The following is a 14,097-nucleotide window of genomic DNA, read 5'->3' as shown; positions in this document are numbered from 1 at the left end:
GGTGGGTGTTTATATTCTCTCACTTCTCCCTCCTCCTGTTCACATGTTCCCACTCTAATTTTCTCTATCCCTCCCTTTTCTTTACTTCTTCCCTCCCTATCTCTGTCACTCTGCCTCTATTTCCCTCCTATTCTCTTTCGCATGTAAACATGCCAACTTAAGATTTTTTATCAAAACATCAGTTTCATATAAAGTCATCGACCGACTCCAATACACCTCCTTTCACCATCAGGCCATACAATAATCCTTCTATAGGGTCTCTATATGTCGGCCAGACAAGTGTGCCAAGGGGTGACACTTCTTGGAAATTTGAGTGTGCCAGTATTTAACATCACAGAGACAATAACACCCAGAGCCAACTGACCTGTCCTCACAAAATAAACACACATACACACAGACACACACACACACACACACACACACAAACACACACACACCTTGCTTCACCCGATCAGCACTACTGAAACAGACAGACAGATTTGTATTATGTCTGTCTCTTTTGAAGCTCTCAGTGTTCTGCCATGAGCTAACATCAGTCGAACAGATGCTAGTCATCGCGGTCTGAAGTCTTGGAAAAGCCAGGCACACCGGCGGAAAGTTTTGGGCCGACCTCGGCCAGGGAGCCGCAGCCAAGACATGGAAAAACCGACGACTGGACTGGACGAGTCGACCCACGTTGTCCATGTCACAACGTTTTTTTTTTTTGCCGAAGAGCAAATATCTGCAATGGTTTTCTTCATGAGGTGTAAATTGTTGTGTGTCAGCAAAACCGACACACACTTTTAACTTCGGTTCTCCAACAGGGTTTTGTAACTCAGTACACTTCAGCCACATGTAACTCTGAACTCTGTTTCTCAACCTGTGTTGAGTCATACATACTTGGCACCAAATTTCAATATATATTTATATTGAGGTTAATAATTGTTTAGAAAGAGTCATCAGCCTTGTTCTTTACAGAAAAATGCACACGTGCCACCCTAATCGGGTGACCCCTTTGCTTTACTGGGCCATCCATGTTTATTTATTTTTGCTGTTTTTTGGGCAAATGGAGTTAGCAAGAATTGACGCAATCTGCTTGAACCTGGTGATTGCTATATTATTACACACATAGTATTTGAAAATGGAGTCTTTTGTAGGTAAAACCCGGGTTTAAAGTTCACGACATTACAAAAACAGCTACAGCCCTCCAATCCCCATCTCCAGTCCCCATCCTGGATTGCTGGAATCCATCTCAATTGGGTGATTCCCCTGCTTTGATTTGACTCACCAGTCAAAGTACCAATTGAATTTTGTGTCCAGTAATCTGTCCAGGCTTGAAATTAGGTAACCTGGACTACATTATGCTAAATTGTTGACTTTCACATGTGTGGGATGTGAAAGTCCAAATTGTGTATCGGCCTGCTTTCTATCATGCAGGCCTTTAATTAGCCCTGGAAGTTTTGTTGATTAAGTGAACCTACTGAACCTGAACCCGGTTGCCCTCCGGGATCGGTGGTCGCCTCCATCCGCATTTGTTTACAAAGCTGTCAGTAATAGATTATAATGGTGTCGTCGTCTCATATATAAAATGCCCATGTATAGCGGAGTGTAAACAATACTAGAGGCTTTAGACAGAGAGATGAATGGAGGCATTCTTGGTGGTTAACCATGAAGCCACCGAGGGGTTTGACTAACTGGCTCTAGACAACCGAGCAACTATGTTATTACGTCTGAAGTAGCAGGAGCAGGAGGAAGCAAGCCTGGGGCATGGCAAAAAAGAAATTGCCACACGCGACTACAGCAATAACACAGCCCCTGAAACTGGGAGGGGGCGGAGCTGAAGTTTGTTTACATTGAACAGTAGTTATGGCTTATGAAACATTAAACAGCTATCCCATTGGGCATATCCAAAAAGCCCGATTATCTGCTTTTGTTTTTGTCATAATCAAGACCAGACATCTAAATAACAGTCTAAATATTGGTCTAAACCACAGTGCAGTGTGGTGGGCCCATCTGATTCTACAGGCTTTACACGGCTGACAGACTTTTTTTTTTATTGGATTGTAGCGAAAGTATATGCCATTCCACAGTGCCCTGTTCTGGCCTCATAGTTACTCCTATGTGAAAAAAAGCAACAAATTTCCAGAATGAGTTATACAATTATAAGACACTTAATAAAACATAATGTTTATATTCTTTGTATTCAACCTGAGAATTACGAAAGTTGGCAGTGAAATTAATCTTTAGATGGTCAAGATATTAATATCCGCTTAGGGGTATCTGCATTGTAGTGTTCTCTATTTTAAGTAAACAAGCTTTGGTGATTCTAAAAAAAGGCTGCTTAAAGGCTGCTCCACATGAACCGATTTAAAAACATATGACATCAATTTTAGTTAAAGTAGCTTAGCTCTTGGATCGGACCACACGGACCAGTCTTTGCCCTCCCATCAATGAGCCTCGACTGACCATGACCCTGTCGCTGGTTCTCCACTGTGAACCACATCTTTGGAGCACTTTTGATAGATTCTGACCACTGCAGACCAGGATCATCCCACAAGAGCTGCAGTTTTGGAGACGCTCTGACCCAGTCGTCTAGACATCACAATATGTCAAACACGCTTAAAACCGTACGCTCTCCCATTTTTCCTGCTTCTAACATCAACTTTGAGGACAAAATGTTCACTTGCTGCCTAATAAATAAATCCACCCACTAACAGAGATCATCAGTGTTATTGACTTCACCAGTAATGTTATTATGCCATAATGTTATACCTGATCAGTGTATAATTTATCATTTGGAAGGAGTCTCCAGTGTTAGCGCTTTGTGGGCTTCAAAGGTGCATGAGGTGTTGTTCTTTTATTAAATTTTTTTTTCATTAATATAAGATGAAGAAAACTTCACTTGCCAACATTCAGTGTAATAACAGTGGCACTTCATCACAACATCTTTTCAGTGTATTCTAATTGATATATTATCTAACTTTTGGGGAGCTTTAAACCTTTTTCTTACCCCCCAAAAAAAGTATCCATCCACTGTCCAGTTCCTGAAGCTCTCACACTTCTTCTCTAAGACGTTTATTTTTTTCGGAGCACTGTTTTGTTTTCTCAGCATGGGATGTGTGGTGTGACTGTGAGTCCAAACGTCTGTAGGCAGATCTACTCCAATTTGAGCAAACAGTGAATCACCAGTCTGGGGTATAAAATTAGAAAATGTTTGAAAATGAAATCCTGGGCTAATATGTTGTGTAATCAACCTGAGAATGCTGCAGGTGAAATGTGCTCAGATGTGGTCAGGATACATTTCGAATAAAATGTATCTGGCACAAAAACTAATCTGGATTGAAGCAATAACGTTTGAATGATGAATGCAAAAGAAAATGGCATATTTATGGTTATAATTGAGTAAGGCCTTTGACTAAAGCCAAGAGCACACCACCGAATCCAATAAATGTCTATAGAGCAGTCAGACATTTAACACTAGTGCTATAAGGAGCTAAAGCCAGTGGATGCTGGACTGCAGCCCTGCATTGGAACATAAGGGGGTGGTGTAGAGCTGCATCTTTGTGTGTGTGAGAGAGAGAAAGTGTCTATATTCCAGTCTAGAGAGTGCTTTTGCTAGACCGACTCACCTCCGCTTTCTCTCTCTCTCTCTCTCTCTCTCTCTCTCTCTCTCTCTCTCTCTCTCTCTCTCTCTCTCTCTCTCTCTCCCCGTAGGAAAACAGTCTGGTGAAAATAATGGTGTCATTTTCAGCCCACTTGCTCCAACAGTGAGGCGGGAGGAGAGGGGGTTACAAATTTAGCATCGGTCCTGAAAAAAAGTGCCAAACCCATTAGGGCACAGCTTTAAAGAGGGAAAAAAATATGTTTCTTTATTTTTTCAGGAGCAGCGTAGACTGTGGCTCAGAGCCAAAACGTGGTAATTCCAGATGTGTCAGCCTACGCGTGCAATTATGACTCGACTTGTTTTCCTCCGATACACTCCACACCCCCTTCCCCAAAGCAAACCCCCTCCTTCCACACAACCACACACATCCTCTCTCCTCCTGCCTGAGTCTTCTGCCCCCTCTTTCCTCCTGTCTCAGATTTGATGGTACGACTACGTGCTCAGTCCGTACACAGTCGGCTGTATAAACGCTGCTCTAACAGACCACTGCTAGCGTATAGCCATCAAAACTATTTGCCACCAGGCTGTTCTGAGGCCTGTCTGGAGTTCGATCCAACTGCGTCATTAAAGCGTATTTATTCACATGCTAATGTTACGATGAAATTTCATACAAGTGAAGGCAAATTTCATCTCGCTATTCTATATTTGTACCAAAGTTTGCACTGTAATCCCTTCAACATGACAACTTGGGAATAGGAAGACGTGCCGATGCAGACGGATGATATTCAATGCCAAGGCTTCCATGACCACAAGAGGATCATGCCCTGAGGACTAAATTGCAGTGGAGAATAATGCTGGGTATTCCCCTCTGGATGAAAGTCCCACCGGAAACGGAGACGTCCCGATATCTTCGCCGCACAAACAACTCTACTAATTACGGGATTTTAATTTTATGTCTGAACAAACTTGCCCCGCCGTGTAATTATGTCTGAAGTGAGGGCTGATCTGCTGCTGTAGTACCAGGCTCAGATATCATCTGCTACTTGAGAGCTACAGGATTGCAACAATTGTCCTAATCCTAATTTGTCGGGGTTCAAATGTCGCCTGGAGTAAAATACTAATCTGCATCCGTATTTGTGTATGGATTCACAGCAGCCATTAAAGATGTAGACCCATTCAGCAGTTTTGTAATCTCAAGCAGCAGAATATTTCTTGCTAGCAGAACATTGATATACGCTACAGTATCAGAAAAAGCCCATCACATATCAGCAACCATTTTAGTATAATCTTCCCAAGGGACAATTTATAACTCAATGTACAGCCATTATGCTCTAAATACCTGGCAACAAAAGTGAGTACAGCCTAAGTGAACATGTCAAAACTGTGTCCACAGTGTAAATATTTTGTGTGAGCACCATCGTTATCCAGCACTGCCTTCATCCTCCTGGGCATGGAATTCACCAGAGGTGCACAGGTTGTTGCTGGGATCCTCTTCCACTCCATACAACACAGAGCTGCTGGATGTTAGACACATGGAGCTTCTCTACCTTCCGCTTGAGGATCCCCACAGCTCAATAGGGTTCAGGTCTGAAGACATACTTGCCGACTCCATCACCTTCACCTCCAGCTTTGTACTTGTGGACACTTGTGGAGTGTCCACAAGTACACTCCAGAACATCTCTTCCAAGAAGAGTTATATCAGCAAATAGAGACTAAATGTGAAATGAGACACACATAAGGATCACTTGGATGGCTACTGTTTTGCTACACCCATGACGATGGTTTAACTAATTATCTGGAACAGAAGTCATGGTTTAGGTTTGGGTTAGGAGCAGAGTTTTTTTAGAATGGTAGATGTCCAGAAACAGAGATGGCTGGTGATCAGTGGTGTAAATTGTTTAAATGTGTGATACTAAAAACATCTTGGTGAAATATCAACGCACAATCCGCAAACCTCCTGCCAAGAGCTACACTGGACACACATTTACACTTTGTCACATTTGCCCACATTATACACACGTTACAAATGTATTACCTACAGACCAGAGGTGAAAGAACATTAGCAACTGTAATTCAATATTATTAATATTATTATTAAGCAGAATTATATGGTCACACATTTACTAAGGTGCTAAGGTCTCTGTAAAGTGTAACCAATGGGTCCACTTTTTTGTCTATTTGTTTGTTTCATTCACGAAATTCAAAGATTCAAGATTCAAGATTTTTTTGAAAATTTTCTTTGTTTATTTTATTTTACAAATGATCCTGTTAATAACATTAATTTATGTCAAATGACAATATTACAGGAATAAAACCTTTATCGCTCCACTAAAAATACTTGGTGGCTGGATGACAGCAAGGTCTTCTCTGCTGGCCAAAACACTATTAGAATCACTGCCTTACATTTGAATATGTTTTTTCCCATGAAGATCTATTAAATGATACCAAATAGTCTATTCTCTTCATTTCATATCATTTCTCTCGGGTGCGCTGCTTCCTGTAGTGTAAGTTCACCACATCCAGTATAATACACCAGTATCCACATCCATGTTTCATGCCCAGTATTTACATCTTAGACAGTATTTGCTAATCAATTCATATGAACATAAAAAAGCCTAAATGAGGTGGGGCATATAGCGTTTCCCAATTATTTCCCAATTGTTTCCACGATACGTTTTTAATAACTAAAAACAGGCCATGTGGCTCCAAAATAGAAGTTTAAGGAAATCCGTAGGCACAGGCCACAGACAGCTCACTGGAGCCATTCCTCTAATCTAATGTAGAAAGCCTCCTACTCAGAGCTCCTCTGTGACGTATTTCCATTCATCTGTGACATAAATCGCGGTGGAGACACGAGCCGCACAAACACGGCCTAATTTTTATTGCCGTATTTCGGACTAAAAATACAAAAGTGAGGTGTACGTAGGAGTGCTGAGATGTTTACGAGAGTTCCTCGACCGCGGACAACAACGATTAAAGAAACATCATTAGAGACAAAAAAACACCTCCTGTGACTTATTGGACTCATTTATCTTTATCTGTGCTAAAAATAATTCTGATAAACCTAAGATTTCTGTGGCGTAATTTCATTGGTGCTCAGAATGAAGCTGGATTTTAAAAACCCTGATTAATCTGTACAAATGAAATCCAGCTCACTGGTTCCTGGCCGAATTTTGGGTCTATTTATGGAGGACGACACAGCTGTTGTCCAGATGTGGCTCGAGGCCGCTCGAAGTGAACAAGAATGACATTTAAACAACACTGTGATGTTTATTGTAGTTGTATTATGTCGGGCAGAATTTTCAGCAGAATGCTCTGATCAAGCTATTAACATTTGAGAATTTTACCTTATACGTATATCATAATATTAAATAGAAATCGTATCTCTTATGTGAGCATTTTCCCCTTTAAAATCCCGATTTTCTGCTTTGGAGTGTTCTTTAGGGCTTGTTTTAATAATGCACATGTCCAAAAGCCACTAGCTTGTTATTGCAAGGGTTTGCACAAGCGTTTAAGTCACTATTTAAAAAGAAAAAAGGTCACTAGTGCCATTTCACAGACCAAATCAAAGCTAAATTCCATTTTCATGAGTAATCGCTGGTTAGTGGTGTGAGTTTTACACTCTTTGTGGCATTTTTCACATAGCAAAGCTTTAATACAAAGAAAGTTTTAATTATTCTGTCAGTCGTATTTTCTGTGCTTTAGAAATGCTCAGCAAGGGGGATTTAACCCTCGCAGTTTATTGCTTGAAGGACTTGCAGAAACAAGCTCTCCTACGCCTTACATTGGCCCAGACTATCTCAAAAGGTTTTACTAAACAAAAAAGTATATTAAACTATAAATTACTCATTTAAATCAGAGAATAAATGATCAGCCAGATAAATGAATTCATGGATTCAGACAGCAAAGAAACCCCACAAGTTCCACCATTATTATTATTATTATTATTATTATTATTATTATTATTATTATTATTATTATTAGCATAATTATATGGTCACACATTTACTAAGGTGCCTGGGTCTGTTTTTGCCCGCTTTTTGGGGTGGCGTTCGTTTATCGCTGTTTTTCGTTTATTGTGGGCGGTTGCACAGAGATAAACGGGGGATTACTGTATTCCCAAACGCTGTAGTCTGTTTCTTCATTGCTGCCCAATACTGACACTCTGTTTTCTTGCTAGCCAGTTCTTAACTCCGTGGTCAGACGATTTCAGCATGATGTAGGAATTACCTTTACCTCCTAGTTACATTTCTTGGTTATTATACTCAGTATTTGGAGTCGGCTGGACTTTTCAAAGACACAAGTTTGGCAACACAGACCCTATGGACTGTTATGACTGCTTATAAAGTCACTCAATCTACCCAAATACCATGGAGTCTTACCCGAAGAACTCTGTCCACCATACTGTTCAGCAAAAACTCATACTGTAAAGAACAAGTCAGAAACATCTTCCTGTATGATTGTTTTCATTTTAATTGAGTAAAATGTATGCTCTGTGTCTTTTACACATCAAGCTCACGGACTCTTGCCCTTGTGTGTGTGTGTGTGTGTGTGTGTGTGTGTGTGTGTGTGTGTGTGTGTGTGTGTGTGTGTGTGTGTGTGTGTGCATGTTTTTCTGTTGGTTGAACTTTTAATCTCATCTTCCATACCCCTGTGTACTGTATATATGTGTGTATAGTCTTTGTTCGCTGAACATTGATCTTTATTCCTTGCTTACCCTTGCGTGTGTGTGTGTGTGTGTGCGTGTGTGCGTGTGTGTGTGTGTGTGTGTGTGTACTCGCAACCTTCCATTTTTATGTTTTAAAAACAAGTCTCACACAAACCAAAGCATTGCACTGCATGTCGTACTCTGTATGTATGTGTATGTGACAAATTATTTTTTTTTATTAGGTTGTATTTAACCATATTTCTGTCTTACATCAACTCCCACATAATTACGAATAAAAGGTCAGTTTGCTGCTGTATATGTTGTTCATTTAAACTGTGATACTAGAATGATGTATAATGTGTAATGTATAATAATGATGTAGAATTTGTGTATAAACATCAATGCAAAGACACCAGCCGCTAAAACTTTTTCAAATCATAGTTATATAACCTTTATTTCATTTGCTTTATTACAGATTTTTTTATTCCAGGTTTATCCAATTTTCCTGGGATTGCAGGGGACTGGATTGTTTCAATATTCAGATGCTAACCAAGTGTGCGCACATGGTTAATAATGCAGTCAAAAATCAGGTATCCAGAGGTTTTATTTTCTACCCTGTATCTTTTTTTTTTTTTTTCTTGGCTCACTGGCAAATCAAACGTGTCTGGACCAGAAAATGTTGAGGCCAGGAGCAGGTGGAAATAACACGGCGAGAGTGTCGCATTTAAGGCCGCCGAGACAGACGAGCGGTTGTGCCCTTCCACCAGACGCATGCCGAATTCCCTCTGTCTGTGAAGGCAGTCTGTTTTGAACCACTTAACAAGGGCTGTAGATGAAGAGACACATTTTTTCAGCGTAAACACTTCGGCATCTCTCTCTCTCTCTCTCTCTCTCTCTCTCTCTCTCTCTCTCTCTCTCTCTCTCTCTCTCTCTCTTAGTCCAGGCTTAAGTCTTATAAAGCAGGCTATAAAAAGAGCTGGGTGGAATTGAAATCCAAGTTTGACGTTTGCTGTTGTTGTTTATTTGCAAGCCGAAGGGACGCACCATAAGGAGACGTCGGAACGGTTAAAACCACGATTGGACTTGATTGTATACCAATATACTGTACTGTTACATAAAACCCTCCACACATCGTTTCAGCACAAGCGTCTCCTCCCTGCATCATTGTCTGTTGCAAAATCACAGCAACACACTGGCATCTCTGTTCCTCAGCGTGTGTACTTAAGCACCCAGACCACCAGACCTTAACACACACATACACACACATATACATAAAACATGCTTAATGTATATATACACACATATATACTGTATATAAAACATAAGCACTTAAACAAACACGACGTATGGACACGGTGTGGCGTCTGGTGCTGTTCAGAGTACCACAGTCTAAACATCTGGTTAACCACAAGTCCTCAAGCTTCAGTTAGTTCAGAATGCCGCAGCAAGAGTTCTTACTAGGTCAAGAAAATACGATCATATAACCCCAATCTTATCGTCCCTACATTGGCTTCCTATTAAGTTTCGAATAGACTACAAACTACTGCTACTCACTTATAAAGCACTAAATGGTTTGGCTCCCATGTATCTATCCAGTCTCTTAACACGCTACAATCCGTCACGCTCCCTGAGATCTCAAAACTCTGGGCTTCTAGTAGTTCCTAGAATAGCAAAGTCCACTAAAGGCGGTAGAGCATTTTCACATTTAGCTCCTAAACTCTGGAATAGTCTTCCTGACAGTGTTCGGGGTTCAGATACACTCTCCCAGTTTAAGTGTAGATTAAAAACATATCTTTTTAGCAAAGCCTACACATAACACACATCACACACATCACATCACAACCTTGTGCTCCAGAACATCTGATCACATGCACATTATCAACTTGTGCTGTTAATATCATGAACAGCAGCTACGCTAATTCCTCTCCACTGCTTCTCTTTCTCTCCCCATCCCGAGGCTTCCTGAGGTTTGGCCAGCTCCAGTCACGTCCCACCTCGTGAAGATTATGGACCTATGGATGATCATGGAGAAGTAGATGCCGAGTGTTTAAAGGCCCTGGCATGGAGAAGCTGATGCTGGATCTATGATGATCACAAATTGTTCTGTATTGTTGAAAGATTTATGACCAAACTTTTGATGTCACCCATATGAGGATGGGTTCCCCTTTGAGTCTGGTTCCTCTCAAGGTTTCTTCCTCATATCATCTAAGGGAGTTTTTCCTTGCCACTGTCGCCACGGCTGCTCATCAGGGACAAACGCACACCATTCACCTTCACTGTTGTTTTCTGTAAAGCTGCTTTGAGACAATGTCTGTTGTGAAAAGCGCTATACAAATAAACTTGACTTGACTTGACTTGACTCTTTCACACCAACAGAAGATTCCAGAAGTTGTGCTTGATGCATTTTTGCGAAAAGAGATGCTGCGCGAGTATTTCTTCAATAGCACAAAAACATTTTTATTGCGCTCACCTGTGATATCGGCACTGCGACCACTCGAACAAACTTTCCTACATATCGTTAATGGACAGTCCGTGAAATCCAGATGAGTCTGGTTCCTCTCAAGGTTTCTTCCTCATGCCATCTCCAGAAGCTTTGATATAAATTTATTACCTGTTTATCTCTGTAAAGCTGCTTTTTAACCCCATACAATACCTCCTCATAAGCAAATCTTATTGTAAAGGTTCCATGCAACAACTTTTTCACATCCAACCTAAGGTCCCCAGTTCAGTCCAGAGCTCTTAGGATTACTACCAATGTGGAGTTTTGCATGTTCTTCCAGTGTCTATGTGGGTTTCATCTGGGTTCTCTAGTTTCATTTTCCTCAAAAAACACACTGGCTGGATAAACGTGATGAGAAAATGATGAAAAAGTGTCTTTCTATCAGAAGAACCCCAGAGTCATTTAAACTGTGTTGAACTGTAGACTTGAAATGTAGACTTATGCATCACAGCATTCTTTTTTCTAGTTTACCTTCATCCAGAATTGCCTTCAGATTCACAACCAGCCTGACGAGGATAATAATGTAAATTAAAATGAATAATGAAAGATCTTGTAAGGTGTTTTTAGTGTTCCTGGGACCATCTTCAAATCCGCCATGACCCTAAACAGGATAAAGACTGGATAGTAATAGAGAATGACTTCACACCCATAGAACCATTATTTGTATTCACCATATTGACATTGGGCATTTTCAAATCTTTTTCGCATCATTAAGTCAAAGTCCATGTTTGAGTTCTGGATCTCAAGTCAAAGTCATGTTTTAATGATTACCATGACACAAGTATGAGTCAAATCCAAGTGACGTGGCTTCACGCCTCTGACGACTGCCCACACGAATTTGGCAACTAGCTAAAAATAACATGCCTAATACTGTACATATGGAACTGAAGACACCGACGTCTGTGTACGTCAAGGCAAGACGTGTTTCGTCTCCCAGCATTGGGCAGACACGTTGACTCACATTGGCCTGGGGCTCGTGGTCAAAACTTCACCACAGATATTTTCTGTCTGACCCAAACCATGGAACATCAGTCAAGAACCAGGAACAGTAAGAAAACACAATAACAAACACCCCAAATGTTCCATTGATAGCCTTCAGTATTTACTCTATTGCTAGTCCCAGATGTCAAACGAAATATCTGATAATCAGTCGTACATTTAGATTCTGGTTTTATTAAATGCTTCTGCTTCAGAAATACATGGTAGATGAAAAAAAAAAAGCCTTACCATCACACCTTGTATGTGCTTTTTGGAAGAAAAAAAATTCCCAGCATGGTATTGGGGATTTTCCCATTCAGTCAGAAAACAAAAGAGGTCTGGGGTGCATTTGGTGTTCCAGTTCATCCATTTACGCCATTTGGCAGATTTATTTTATACATACATCTGAGCAGCTATGGGGTTAAGGGCCTTGCTCAGGGACCCGGATTGGTGTTGCTGGGATTTGAACTCACAACCTTCAGATACAATGCCTTAACCACTAATCTCTCACCTCCCACATCCCATAAGTGTTCAGTGGGGTTAAGGTCAGGGCTCCGTGCAGGACATTCAAGTTCTCCTACTTCAACCTTAACACATCATGTCTTCATGGAGGCCACTTAAGCTATTTAGACCACATTGTTCCAGTGAAAGGAAAAATTATAAACCAAAGAAACTATATACACTTGTCTGCTTCTACCTTTTGATGGAAGTATAACCATATGGGTGTGATGGTCAGATGTCCACAAACATTTGACCAATTTTTGTATTTACATAAAAATGGAAATTTTCTGACTGATTCCTGGCTGTTGTTCAGCATTTGTGGTTGCACACAAAGTTAAAATAAATGAAAAAATTAGAAATGTGTAATTTTTATATGTATTCATTCTTGTTTTAGCCACAAGTTGACCACTCAGCTGTCGAAGCTGCCGGGAAGTGCACACGACGTCGCAGGATTCTCACAGACATTTTATGGAAAGCAACGTAACAATTAACACACACTGGTTGCGCTAAAAAGAGTGAACAGTTACACTTTACTTCCGACTGCCAACTCCACACTTTGGCTCACAACACAGGCACGGGAAATGAGGGTTAAGCTTGTATACACACACACACACACACACACACACACACACACACACACACACACACACACACACACACACTTACATTTTATTCACACACTTCTCTACGATAAACACTCAATAAAATATCATTGAAACAAACTTTGAGTTGAATATTTGATTCCACTTTGTAAACACGAATTTGCGTCAAACGCAGTTACACACCTGGACCACGAATACCAAGTAGTGTCCATGGAAAAAAACTACACACCTACACTATGAGCTAACAACGTAGGAGTGTGTAATGAAGTGTGTAAATGCACACGGTGTTTAAAAACCCTGATCTACACTTGCACTGACGGTCCAGTGACCAAATAATATCAACATCAGTCTTATGGTCTACTTTCAAGAAAACTTTAGAGAGGCTGAATAATAAACATGCTAATATTAAAAGATTTGAAGAAGAGACTATGGTGGCCCTGAAGGACGAAATTCAGCTTTAAAAGTCTTTTATATTAAGTTGTATCTAATAACATTGGCAAAATGGCTGGTGTTATTTCTACATCCTGACCCATTTGACAACGTTTAGTATCTGAAGGAGAGCAATTATCTCTGCCATATCCTCAATTTCTGACCTAAATGTTGGAAGAGATTTTGATGCAGGTTAATACATCTCATTTGTCTTTATCCAAACTCGAGAGCAAGTGAGAGAGTAAATGCTGCAGTCTGTATGTATCTGTAGCATTTGAAGCAATATTGAAAGTTACACAAAAATTATATAACTCAAAAATAAAAAATGGCTAACTTTGCTGCTTCACAATGGTCCGAGTCTGAGCTCTGGTTAGGGTCAGTATGGAATATTTCATTATTTGTGTGGGTTTTCTCTGCATTCTACAGTTTTCTCCCAGATCCCAAACACAGCTAGTCGGAAGATTGGCTTTAAAATAAATTGCATTTGTGTAAGCATTGAGCATATAAATGTGTGTGTGTGTGTGTGTGTGTGTGTGTGTGGTGCCTTGCTAATGCCAATTAAAAAATTCAACAAATTAATATATATTGAAAACCATCAAAAAGAATGTCACCTATCTGTCTGTCTGTCTGTTTGTCTGCATTTTGTTTTTGGTTGTACAATGCTGCCACCTACCGGCTGTACAATTACTGTTACCGGAATAACAAGCGAAAAATGAGCCAACACAATAAATTACAAACAATTCTGATATTACAACAGGTTTTAAACTTTGTGAAAATCAGTAAAGCCAGATAAAACGAAAAACACAGATTAGCCAGAGAAGCGGCGGAAGAACAATAAAAGCACCGCTTTTCGGAT

Source organism: Silurus aristotelis (genome assembly GCF_946808225.1).
Source record: "Silurus aristotelis genome assembly, chromosome: 2".
NCBI lineage: Eukaryota > Metazoa > Chordata > Actinopteri > Siluriformes > Siluridae > Silurus > Silurus aristotelis.
Note: the sequence above shows the minus strand (reverse complement) of the source record.